This window comes from Lolium rigidum, chromosome 4 (genome assembly GCF_022539505.1).
Source record: "Lolium rigidum isolate FL_2022 chromosome 4, APGP_CSIRO_Lrig_0.1, whole genome shotgun sequence".
NCBI lineage: Eukaryota > Viridiplantae > Streptophyta > Magnoliopsida > Poales > Poaceae > Lolium > Lolium rigidum.
Genome location: NC_061511.1, coordinates 160,190,950 through 160,205,033, shown reverse-complemented (window position 1 = coordinate 160,205,033; position 14,084 = coordinate 160,190,950). Strand labels below are relative to the sequence as shown.

Below are 14,084 nucleotides of genomic sequence, written 5' to 3'. Positions count from 1 at the left end.
TGCTGTTTCAACCTCCTATGTGCTGGACAAGTATACTGCAAGTTTTAAATTCCAAATCGGTCAGCTGTTGTCCACCTGGCTCAGCTTCCTCGTGGTTGGAATATAACCGGCTTCTAGTATGAACACCACACTTTTCTGCTCCCTCTCTCACAGTTTATAAGGCCTGCGCCATGCCAGTCTTGGCGAGGGACACCGAGCGCTACGAGGCCAAACTCGAGGCGGCAGTCACGGCGGCGACTAGAGAGGTGGTGACAACAACCAAGAGAGCCGCTGGGACACCGCTCCGCCCAAGGGGTAGGCACGCCACCGACTGAAGGACGCGGATGGGGCCAGGGGTCCCCGCTCCACCCAGGCGAGGACCATGCGCCATCGGGAGGCCTTTGCCGCCCGCCTCAACGACCGTCGGGTACGCCAGGCTCACGCCTTGCAGATGAGCTCCGATGGGGTCGGGTCATCAGGGCACGCCAGGAGATAGTAAGCCGCGCGATTGCGAGTAAACCAAACCATAGTAGACCGAGTGACAGCCAGTAGATACGTCCATAATTTTTTAAGTTAAATCGACTCTAACCATCTTTGTAAAGATGGTCTTTTTGGTTAACCAATAGTAATATTTTTTTTGCTTATCTGAGTCATTGCCCGGCGGTTCTGGAAACCTTCCAAGCGCGCGGCCGCAATCACGGCGACAAACTTGAGCCAGGAATGTTTCCGCGCGGACAGTCCAATCACTATATGTTGGGCCGCTAGGTTCAAAACAGACCCAAACTTTAACAGCCCGGTTTTGTTTTTCTTTTTTCAAACTTTAATTATTTTCTTCAAAGTTTCTGAAATTTTTGAAATATGTAGACATGTTCAAATCTATCTGTGTGAAATTTTCAGATTATAATACATCATATCTTGCCCTTACTAAAATTAAAAAATCTCACAAAATGATAAAATCTACGTTTTAGTGTACTGTTTATTTCTGTTCACTAATGTTAAAATCTAGAGTTGTTATTTTCTGCTGAGCCCAAAATACAACATATTCCAGTATGAAACTTTACACACTTGAAGATTACAATATTATTTACATCACAGTATTTTTTCTGATTTTTTAAAATATATTTGAAGTAAAAGAATTTATAGGTTCAGAAAATAACCTACATATAACCTACTTGTAGTTCGAGCTACAAAAGTCCATTCTCCCATCATCTGAACTACAAATAATAAACCGCTCAAAGCTACTGTTCAAATACGCTGAATGGTCCACCTAATTTTATCTCCCCTACTTTAAAAGAGCCAGAGCGTCCCATCCAACTAATCTGAGCCATTGAAACAATATATCCAACGCCTCAAATCCCACACATCTTTTAATGGAGCGGACGGACGGACCACAACCGTCTCCAGCTCCAGATCGATCGTGTGCTGATCAAAACCGTTCCAGACGCCCCGCAGCAGGACTCAACGTCCAGCACGCTTTCCTCTTGCCGTGCTCGCCTGGCAGCACTATCGCCGTCCTCTCGCTGCCGTCGCCCTGCCGCACTATCGCCGTCCACGACACAGTCCTCTCGCCGTCGTCACACTGCTGCCCAATCGCCGTCCTCTCGCCGTCGTCGCCCTGTTGCACTATCGCCGTCTAGGACACAGTCCTCTCGCCGTCGTCACACTGCTGCCCAATCGCCGTCCTCTCGCCGTCGTCGCCCTGCTGCACTATCGCCCTACTGCACTAGACGGATGCCAAACGAACTCCACATCTTTCTTCGGGTTTCTTCACAAAATCGGCCCTGCAAAGAGAACAAGCATCAGGTATCATATGCAAGAATCATTCAGGTTCATTTGAATGTCCAACAAACATTTATCATGGTAGCCCCTGGTTGCTTCATATCTCCCACAAATCTGAAATTTGTAAACATTTGTTTCATGCTCATGCTATATATATGTGGATATTTACAACAAGTAGGGTTGATCACAAAGTGCAAGAACCTCAGTTCATACCTCAATTCATGACAACTCTAAACTTTCATGGAAATATCAATACACGTACATTAGAATATCACTATCCACCAAAATCCTCACATTCAGCATACCACAAGTAACCATTCAATAATTTGCAAATGAATCTAGGGGGCATTGATAGCATCAAACATGTGAACAAAAATATGTGTACCATATCTTAACAGGGATATACAAGATTTCAATATAGTTTTTGCACCAAAGTAAATCTCATCTTTATTTTTTGCATCATATTCTCGATTCCTCTACCTTTTCACAAAGGGAGACAACTGGTAATCCAGTCTTAATAATTACTCTTGCCATTACTGGGATGGGTTAATACTCTTAATCTATCAAGTATATGTATAACATACTATAATCTGAAACCCTTTATATTGTGAAAGAATGTCTTTCTCATCCCTCTAGATGATGGGAAATAAAATTTTCAGATCTGAATAATGTGAACTCAGTGAGTACATTACCACTAAATATTACTTATCAATGTGTTAGGTATCGATTACCTGATTGTCACCCATGTACTTCACGCTGGGTTCTACAAGAATTTGATACAACATCTGCAGGAAAGTCACCCAAATTACAGTCAAAACCACCTTTTAATTTCTGCAGTTCCCTGGATGTCCTGCAGTCGCGCAATGTGATTGAATTGAAGAAAGTTCTCATGCTGTCACCGCTGAATTGACTGAATTATATGCATATATTTATTTGCCGAAAAAATCGAGAAAGCTGTCACCATTGAATTGATCTTTGGTGAGCATCAAAATTTCAGGTGAGGGAAATTACCTTTTTAATTTGTGCATCCTTCTCTCTCAAAGCTTCAACATGACTTGTGCAGGAGGCTGACTCCGGCTCTTTCGAGTTCATTTTCTAATCTTGCAAGCTCTCTGTCTACATGTTTCGATCTGCCTTGTCGGACAACACTACATTGACCTTTGCATTTGTAACTACCTCCTTTGCGCAAGTAGCAAAAATGAGTGTATTCCTGGATTGTTAGGTTATATTCCTGGAAGAAATGATCACTATCATATAAAAGAAAAGGTACTCTACCCCTGGAAGGTATATATGCAGTTTAGCTTTTGCAATAATCTAGATTTGCAGGGCACATTAACAAATATTAATCTATATGCCTCTGCTTAACAAATTCTAAATAAAAACTTAATGTCACAACAATTGGAATCCTTTACAAAATGCCACGTAGCTTTCTTTCATGTTAATTCCTATCAAAATATATAATACCCAACAGTTGCTTGTCAAAGCTGACAATAAAATAGGCATCCAACTGAAGTTTTATTAGGCTAGGTGATTATATAAATCTAGATATAGCCAGATCTAAATTTACAATAATACAAAAAGAAACAAAGCTAACAGAATTAGATGACAGGTGTAATCCTCACCAACGAGGGGTAACCTAACAGCATTTCACGAAAATCAAGCTAAATACGGATCGAACTCACTCTTACCTGCTGAAAATATACTCGGTAACGTGATATTTCCACAAAATCCTGGAACCCTAACTATATCCTTGCGGGGTGGCCAATTGATGTCATCTTACTCCTGGCGATCAAAACCACGAGTATGTTCAAACTAAAGTTAACCATACTTGGGTGTCATTGCTTGTATCAATAACCAGAATATGCCATATGGATATGTAATGGTGACTGATGTCAATCAGTTACCTATATGCAAATATAAATTATAGCTAAAGATACAGTATTTCACAATTATTCATTGATACTATTACAATTTGCTGGCTGGCAGTTTTAATGCCTCTTAATTTTAAAGGGTAGAGGAACCTAAATTTGGTATGGCATCTTCCTCACGGGCTCCATTCCAAGATATAACCAACGGGCAAAGTCAAGGTAGCTGACAGAACGCGCAATATTCAGTAACATCGTTATTATTTCACATTCGTTATTATCTCACATACTAACTTCTCATGTGTATGCAGATTCTAAAGAGGTCAAAAGGTAGAGGGATAGGGAGCGGTATGCAAATAAAAAATATGAGATGAAGAACAAACATTTGATCCTACTGATTGTGTCATTGTGGATGGACCTCCTAAAAACATCAAAACGTCGAAACTAGCGTCAGAAATTGGGTTCATCTCGCAATCATTGCTTCACGTCCCATCTGCCAATCCAACAGACCAGGAATTAATAGATGAACTTTGCCTATATATCAGCACAGTTGATGATATCCCTTCACTAGAGTAAGCAACATTTTTTTTCATTTTATTGTATTGTTCTAATAAATTGCGATAGCATACTTGTAATTGTAATTGACATAATTATAATTTTACAGGACCGAATGGGTTAAAAGTTCGAGTCCTTATCCTATTAGTCTTAATTTAAGACAAATAAGTAGCATACTAAAAATGAATGAAAATATGGACGTTAGTTGCTTTAATATGGCTTTACGGATACTGGCGTGGCACGACATCCAGCTTGCTAGGGATGTCCCAGTACACTACATGGATTTGAACTTCTGTGTAAGTTACTATAACTACATATTAAATCTATTTATATGTGACTCATTTGTGGCATATACTAATGTTTTTTTATTATTATTTTAGTTGATGTCTCAATATGCACGAGATCCAAGTCGTAGTGACTATCCTGACGTTGCTCGGTTGGCTCAGTTGTTTCTTAGCTGGCCTGACAGCAATGAGTATCATATATCTGAATGCAATATGGTAAGAATTCAATCCTTCATTCTTAAGAGTCAATTATCTGTTATAATGATTGCTATATTTTTAAATGTATCGGTGCAGATTTTATTGCCTTGGGATATTGTTGGGTTATTCCAGCTGTTCGTCTTGGATCGGCACAAAAAAGTTATCTCTTTTTTGGACCCGCTTCCAATACCATATTTGGCGAAGACTATACTTAAAAATGTGGCCCATAATTTTAATCTTGCCCTCGAAGTTGCAAACCCTGCATCAAAGGATGACATAACTAAATGGGGTTGCAAGGCTCCCAAAGTTCCAACAAATCTAGACGAGTAAGAATCTTAACAATGTGTTACAATCTTAACGTATTTATTCGACCCGCAATGTAACATTATATGCATGCAGTGCTCTGTCGGGTTATTTGGTTTTTGAGTTCATGCATTCATGGTACGATGGATTGCTACATTTTCCAGTACCCACGGTGAGTATTTACACATGTTCATTTGCATACACTTTGCACATGTTTTTTATAACAATGTTCATTTGCATATATTGGAGTATGATACCCTGCTCCAATGCAAAAGCTATAGCTGGAATTATTTAAAATCATAACTTCGTTGCATAAATGAAGTATACACATACAATTGAGAAGCAGGGGAGGGATGGCATGGGGGTACACTTACTTAAGCTGTACCCTCATCGTCTTCCCAGGAATGCGCCACCATCCCCTGTGGGATCTGCCGATCTACCCGGTTCAGAACCTATGCCTAAGTCCTACCTCGATAAGGATGGTGGGATTGCCACCCTCAACCAACGACAAACCACACCCAAAATATGTGGACTGGATGATTGAATTTTAATCATAGCGGAAACTTTGATCTACTTGTTTGGGGCTACCTGATGTAATTGAAAGGTAACAACTCGAAGAAACTTTTGGTATCCCTCCACCAAAATCCTTTGCCTGACATGAAACAAATTCTACCATCAGGCTAGACAGTTAAGTGATAAGACGTACCTAAGAATTTTGGTCTTGGAGGAGAATGACACGGTCAGCGCCTCGGTGCACACGGGTGACAGGTCGAGCGTCTATGGTGAATCGCTCGCGGCACACTTGGAGGCTCGCCACACGCCCAACCCACCGCAGCAGGGCATCCTCGGCGCTGGCTCCGATCAACATCTTGTCCCGCACGAGGATGAGGATGGGAAGGAGGTAGGAGCTGCAGAGCCCTCCAAGTCGAGACCTGTTTCGGGGAAGCGCGGCCGTCACTCACTCAATTATCAGGTAATATAAAATCGTGCATCATGTTTTATTTATTCAAACAAATATCTATGCTATGCAATCTCATCTACAATGTTGTTCGGTGTTCAGGACTTGATGATATTGTGGGATGCAATAATGTTTCACTGGAACAAATGGGGACATCATCTTCATGACCTGGTATGTATGGTCCTGTGAGACAAACCTAACAAACAATCGTGGTTATCCGAGTCGTCACCGTGAACAGCGGACTGGCCACCAGCAAGATGTGATCCGTTAATTTGGTTACACAGTTTCCAAAAAAACCTTACATACAGACCTAAAGAAAATCTCCACTCAAAGAAATCCATGTTTCCAACTCAGGTTCAGACCATGCATTGTTAAAAATAATTTTGCAATTTGGATCACATGTAATAACTGGTTGGCCTATTCTTCAAGTTTATATCCTAACCATGTTAATGCCGGTGTTAAGAAGAAAGAAAGCAAGTGCTCTAAAAAATCAATAGCATTCATGTTTTATCAAGCTTTTAAGCTCACAGCGGCTAGGATAGATGAAAATGCGGAAATCAATAGCAATTCCCCAATAATTTTCGAAACTATAACCAGCAGTAGACCATCACTATATTTTCCAACGGGGTGCTACTTGTATTTTCCAATGCATCCGGATTCACTTATTCCATTGGTATCAGACTAAGCTACTGTAAGATAAACAAAGGGATATTATGAGCTGAATCGAGACGAGGGGGCGAGGAATACCAATCGCGAGCGAGGTTGAGAGGGGGCGTCGACCGAGCATACCCCACTTGGGACGTTCGGGGAGGCTCGAGGCACGGCCACCCAGCCGGAGCAGGGCATCCCTCGCCAGCATCACTTGTCGGGCTCGGGCGGCAGCCGGGAGGGAAAAACCGGTGCTGCGAATCCTTCCAACGCGCTCGCGGCCCGAGGATACCTACGCCCATGCTTCGCTCGGTGTCACTTGGCCTGCCGAGAGCATGCGAGAGAGCAAGCGGTGGCCGGGCAGGGAGGGGCGGTGGTCAGCCGGCGAGGAGGCAGGACAGGGGGCGAACTCGCGGCAGCCGGCGGAGGGTTACCTGGGGAGAGCACGGTCCTCGCAGAGGCGGAGGGGAACTAGGGGAGAGCGGAGTCCTCGGCGCTAGCAGCGGGGAGGCAGTGGAGGGTGTCACGCTCACGCCGGCGGGGATGCCATGGAAGGGCGGCCATGGTATGAGTAAAGAGAGTTAGAGGAGCTTCAGAGTAGGGACTGAGGTCCGATCCAGTGATTTTTTTTTATAGAAATGCTATACGTACAGCAGTACAATTGCTTTTGTACAAGACCACACATGTATAGCAAAGTTAGGCCACATGTCAGACTGTGGACCATGCATGTCAAAGTTGGGCCTCAAAGATCATAACGGAAAGTACTTGGACAATTAATTTTAAAACTATAAACATTTTATTAATAATTCTTTTAATTATTTTGAGAAATATCTTCTCAAATTTCGCAATCACATAGGGTCAACATGTGGCTTGGGATGTTAAACTTAATGGTTCCTAAGCAGTGTATCTAGCTTCGTATGATTATAATTGTTCTATATATATTTAAATATACTGTCATACTACTTGCAATATTCAATGTTCATGAGACACATTTTGGGACAAAGTTAGTTATCATTTTAGCCTACCTTTGAGACGAATGACGACAGTGTGGGAAACCGAGACTTGCAAGATGAGGAAGGAGACATAATCTCACAGATTGTAAGATTTTAAGAGATAGTACCTCTAAGAAAGCCAAACATTTAATTCACCATTAAAATTGAGCTCCTATTGCAACCATTGGTTTGTTGACTGCTGGTTGATCCAACAAAGGCTGATACATTTTGCACATGTAGGATGGTATCATTGTGTCGATCTGCCTAAGCATTTTTTGGTACATATTTTGAAGTTTGCGGACAATGAAGATGTCTACCTTTTTTCAAATACTCCCTCCTTGCTAAAATGTAGTGTGTATAAGAATTTGTAAAAGTCAAACGACATAAAGTTTGACCAAGTATGTAGAATAAAATATCAAAATCTAGAATGCCAACTCAATGCCATTAGATTCCTCACGGTGTAAATTTTCATATGGTATATATTTGGTATGGTAGATATAGGTAATTTTCTCACAAAACTTGGTCAAAGTTAATATCTTTTGACTTTTCGACAGTCTTATATGCACTACATTGTGGCAAAGAGGGAGTTATAAGCACTGAATAATTTTGTTTAATAGTTGGTATTTAAGTGTTGCTTCAAATTGGGATTAAATTGTGACGTTTTAGTAACTAATTGTAATATATTTTGTGTTCGCGCATTTCAGCTAATGTCGTGTGTGAATTACATGCTGCACGCTTATGGTGGGACATAAAAGCTATCTTGCTAGCTCGATGAATAAAAGTTATATGATCCTCATATCGATTAAAAATAAATAGTTTGTGTTATACTTTAGAGACGTGCGTTGCACGTGCACACTTACTAGTCGATGAGAAATGTGCCACCAAAGCTGGCACACGCGAATTGATGGTCCCAGCATCCCACCTACCTCCTGCAGTATCTACTGTCTAGCCTCTGTATTCCTGGAGTATTTCTATTTTTCAGCTGCTTGTAGTCCATATAAATGCATTCTGGCACAGATTTCAAGGCCCGAAGCAGCGAACCAGGCACAGCCACCTGGTGAGAGCACTGGTGCTCAGGAGTACGAAATCCCCTTCCTAGGCAAAGGCCTTATGTTTAAGTGTTTGAGGGGATTTGAGTGTTTCACCAAACTCCCTTCCATCCCCAATCCTCTTCCCGCGGTTCCAAAGTTCTCGATACTCCCTCTGGGACGTTGAGCACTTGAGCGGGAGCAGGGAGACAGCCAGACAGGTAACCCGACACAGCGACCATGCTCTCCTTCTCGTCAATGGCGCAGGGCGGCACTGTCCGCTTCCACCACTGATCAACATGTCGCCTCCCCTCCCGCCATTAGCACATGACTTCCACCTCCCCAGCTGCGGTTATCGTGGAGCCTCGATGTCACGGGAACCTCTCTTTGGCGGCTCTGGCCAACTCCATGTTCGCCCACTTCTTCAAGCTGTGCGCCCACCGGCCCTCGGCGGCCGCGCCGCAGGTCGCGTCGTGCACGCGCGCATGCTTGCGTCCGGGTTCGTCCGGTACCCGTCGTCTTGAACTGCATGCTGAGTCTATGCCCGGAGAGCGTTCGACGAGATGACCTGCAGAGATACCGTCTCGCGGAACACCATGCTCATTGCCCACTGCGTACTCGCGTTCTGTGGACATCACGACCACGATATCAATGTTTGATGCTATGCCAAACCCGGATGCCGTGTCATGGAACGCTCTCATCTCGAGCTATTGCCAGCACGGCCTGCACCCGGAGTCGGTCGCCCTATCCTTGGAGATGGCTCGCTCTGGTGCTGCCTCCGACCGGACAACTTGTGCTGTCCTTCTGAAGTCACATGGTGTGTTGGAGACTTGGCACTTGGTGTTCAAATCCGTGCATTGGCGGTGAAGACAGGGTTAGGGATTGATGTGCAAACTGGCGGTGCTCTAGTGGACATGTATGGCAAGTGCAGCAGTTTGGAGGACGCATTATTCTTCTTGTCTGGGATGACCGAGAAGAACTGGCTCTCGTGGGGTGCAACTATTGCTGAATGTGTTCCAAATGATCAGTACTATACACGTGGTGGATTGGACCTGTTCATAGAGATACAGAGGTGAGGGATGGGGGTGAGCCAGCCAGCTTATGCCAGCGTCTTTAGATCCTGTGCAGCAATGCCATGTCTGATACTGACTGTATTGTTGGGACAGCCATTGTGGACGCTTATGCTAAGGGTAATAGCCAGGTGGACGCTAAAAGCGCATTCTTTGGCTTGCTCGGCCATACAGTGGAGACATACAATGCAATGATGGTTGGGCTTGTGTGCACGGGGCTAGCAAATGAGGGGCATGTAACTGTTTCAGTTCATGACCAGGTCAGGCATTGGTTTTGACGCAGTCAGCTTGTCGGGGATTTTCAGTGCTTGTGCAGAGATTAAGGGGTATTTACTATTTACTGGGGCTGCAAAGTCACTACTTAGCAATGAAATCAGGTTTTGATGCGGACATCTGTGTGAGAAATGCAATTCTTGATCTGTATGGGAACTGCAAAGCATAGGTGCAAGCATACCTGATCTTCCAGGATATGGAGCAACAAGATCCAGTCTCTTGGAATACTATTGTTGCTGCTTTTAAGCAAAATGGACACTATGAGGAGACTGTAGTTCATTTTAATGAAATGTTGCACTTTGTTATGGAACCAAATGATTTCAAATATGGCAGCGTGCTTAAGGATTGTGCAGCTTTACAATCTTTGGAGTTCGGGCTGCTGGTTCATGACACTTCAGATGCATTTTTAGCTAGCACTGTTGTTTACACATGTACTGCAAGTGTGGTATGATGAAAGATGCTCTAAAACTTCATGACAGAATTGAGAGGCAAGAACGTGTTTCATGAAATGCCATCATGTCAGGATTTTCACTGAACAAACAGAGTGAGGATGCCCTGAAATTCTTCTCACAGATGTTAGATATGGAATTAAAGTCTAATCATTTCACGTATGCCACTTTTCTTGATACATGTGCTAACCTAGCTACCATTGAGATCGGAAACAGCTCCATGGTCAGATAATCAACCAAGAAATGCTGGTAGATTAATATATATCTAGTACTCTTGTAGATATGTACTCCAAGTGTGGGTACATGCAAGACTCACTGATAATGCTTGAGAAGGCGCTGAACAGGATTTTGTGCAATGGAATACTATGATATGTGCATACCCGCTGCATGGCCAAGGAGCAGAAGCACTCCTGATGTTTGATAGGATGCAAAAAGAAAATGTGGTTCCAAACCATGCAACTTTCGTTGTTGTATTTTGGTTTGCAGCCATATTGTGCTGCTGGATGATGGATGCCGTTACTTCCATCAGATGACCACCCGCTACAAATTGGAACCACAACTGGAGCACTTTGCTTGCATGGTTGATATACTAGGACAGTCAAAGGGACTGCAGGAAGCTCTGAAGTTTATAGGCACCATGCCTTTTGAAGCTGATGTGCAGTCATTTGGAAGACTCTTTTAAGTGCTTGAAAGATCCATCGAGATGTTGAGGTGGCTAAAATTGCTGCCAAAATGGTGAACTACTAGATCATGAGGATTCTCCAGTTTACATTCTTCTGTCAAATGTATATGTAGAATCAGGGAAATGGGTTGATGTTTCAAGTACAAGAAGGGCATAAGAAGGAACCTGTAGCTGGATTGAGGTGCAGAGTGAGATGCATGGTTCCCTTGTAGTATATAACGTCCATCTGAGATTGAGCGGGCTGTATGACATGTTGAATTATTTGATTGATGAGATGAAACTGTCTGAATATGAGCCTGATTTGGCTTCTTTTGCTGAGGTTGCTGAAGAGGGGAATGCATTTAAGCAAGATCAGTTGGAATAGTTAGTGGCTAATATCTTCTCCATTGGAGTTCCAATCTACTATTTGACAAATCTTTGATTTAAACACTCCACCAGCAGAGACAGTGATACTACAAATGATGCCGACGTTTTCCCTGGCATATCACTGTCCTTTAAGCATGGCCTTGTTGATCTAAAGAGTGTATAAAATTGACAAACTTTTGGTATGAAAGGAAGCAGACTGTATGATACTATATAATGACAGACTTGGCAATTATGAATTTTGCCACCATTTATGCTGGTGTAAAAGGCACTCAACCGAAGGTTGCAGAACAGTAAGTGCAACTGTAACCTGTTTTCCTGTCTGCACAATTACAATTTGCTTCCTCTGATGCCACGAGTGGAAAAAAATATCAGCTTTCTTATTAGATTGAGAGATCTCATTGGACAGACAGTTTCTCTAAAGCTGAATCTGAGGATAGTATGTGGTATGCTTGTACAGCAGATGTTTGAGGATAGTATGGGATTATAACAAGTGAATTCAAGTTCAGTTGTTCAACTGCTGTGAAGATGCAATGCTCCTCCTAAATGTAACCAAGAGAGGTATTTTCTGGTTTAGTTTATAGATACTCTTTTTTTATCTGAGGGCACTGTATTTCCTACAGCTAGCTATTATCATTAGTGAGTGTTCAGAGCTTCTCAAATTGAATTGCTATAGCAATATTATTACGGAGTATTAGACATAGGGTACTAAAGAGATTTTGATTCTAGCTGTTCAGTGTAGTATCATGGATATTTCTGTAGTTTGTTAGTGCCGGTAGCATATTCTAGTGAACAGTTACTGCAACTCTTGTTTCATATCCCAAATTTTGTATTATAGCATAGGTATTTCAATTGTTGTCTCCAAAGACTTCACAGTTTTGTAAGAAGGCCCTGTACCATCATATTCTATGTACTCCTAACAAAAGATATGCATGTCTCCTCCAAAATTAGAAGTGTAGAAAGCAAAGTTACCGAAATCTTCCCAGAAATGTCTCACCTTACTGAAAGGTGTTTTACCATTGATGCACAAACCGGGAAATAGCAGAAGGTGCACAGACAAATAAATACATGACAATCTGTTTGACCTTGAGCTCTATCACATTTTTGCTGCGGGGTAGAGATGTTGGTGATTGAAGTTTAGTTGTGCATGCCTGTATTCAATGTCTCAAACATCACTCTAGATAGGTAGTCTGCTATATTTATTCTAATTCTGATATTTGACAAAAGTTAATGCACTTTGCCGTCTGAAATGAATTGGCCTCCACTGGTCCTTTTCAGTCCAACAGCTTACATGGCCCAGGGCCACACACATTTCCAACTCCCTTTCACGTTTTCCCTTTTTGCGGCCAAACAGGAAGATGTGAAGTTGGGAACTAGCAGTGATTTTGATGGCTCTGCCGATGCAGGTGAAGTGGAGGAAAATCTTGATAGGAAGCAGTTGAAGCACCCTGCTGAGCAATGATCAGTCAGGCAGTTACCACTAACCAGAAACGAGAGTGACTTGGAGGTTGGAGCAGAAACCTACAGCCTCATTCAGTAACAGTGGCTGAGTTGTTCACAGGTTGGGTCCAAACGGCTGACCAACGAACAAAACCCGCACTGAACCAAGAAGGCAGTCTTGCATTGTTTTTCGGGCTTTGCAGGTTAAGACCGTGAAGCTTGTGAACCAGGTATAGCATGGGTGGGATCCAATTAAACCACAGTAACATGTGAGAACGGTAGATTCCCCAAGACCCCAATCCCATTCTAGTTAGGTCATGGTGGCGGTACTGGTGATGGCGGAATGGTGGTGGAATGCGCCAGCAAAGACACGATGGAGATGGAAAGAGCTGATGTTGCCATGATGATGGGTGTTACATGGCCGCATCGCTCAATTAGGATGCGAAGCTGAGTGTGCACTCCCGCGGTCTGCATTGCGGCCATCATATTTGCTGCACTTGACCCACTATTCAGTAAACCATCCATTGTACAGAGTACAGACTGAATGTTTTTCTTGCTGCCATACACCTATGCTAGCTCTGCTTGTTACATCGCCGCATCGCTCAATTGTTTCTGCTGATTTCCATTAGAATCTTAATGGTCATGAAAGGAATTAATTTCTAGTGTATAGATGTGCCAGCTCAAGTACGATTCGCAGCTACTCTGATGGTTTAAATCTTGATTTTACTTCCTGAACTTGTAGGTTCTCTCTTTTTCTGTAGAGATTGCCTGGGTGCATGATTCTGCTTTGGGCCATGTGTCTACAAGTCATTTCTATATAGTATAGAGACAACATAAAGGTTTAGGAATAATCTGCTCTTCCATCTAAATTTTTTATTGTTCACTTAGATTTTAATATTAGCTGGTGCTGCATGCGTATGGCCATTATGTCAATGTCTTCTAGCTACGACTCAGAGAAATGTGAGGCATACAATGACGAATGATTTTGATATCCTCAATTGGTGGAGAGAACAGAAACAATTATCCTGCATTGTCAATGGAAGCGCATGACATGCCAACTGTTCAAGTTTCACCTATTGCTTCGGATTCGCATTTAGCACAAGTGGTGGAATTCTTCATCCTTACAAGTCCTCACTATTGCCGAAGATGATTGACACACTTATTTGTGCACAAAGTCAAACGCTCATCACCGAACGACAATGGATAAACACTTGAAAA

The 14,084-nt window shown here is 42.7% G+C and overlaps 1 pseudogene; it reads left to right on the top strand.

Annotated features, from left to right (window-relative positions):
• Window positions 1–8,957: 8,957 nt before the first annotated feature.
• On the top strand, window positions 8,958–11,427 carry LOC124647713 (annotated as a pseudogene).
• Window positions 11,428–14,084: the final 2,657 nt, after the last annotated feature.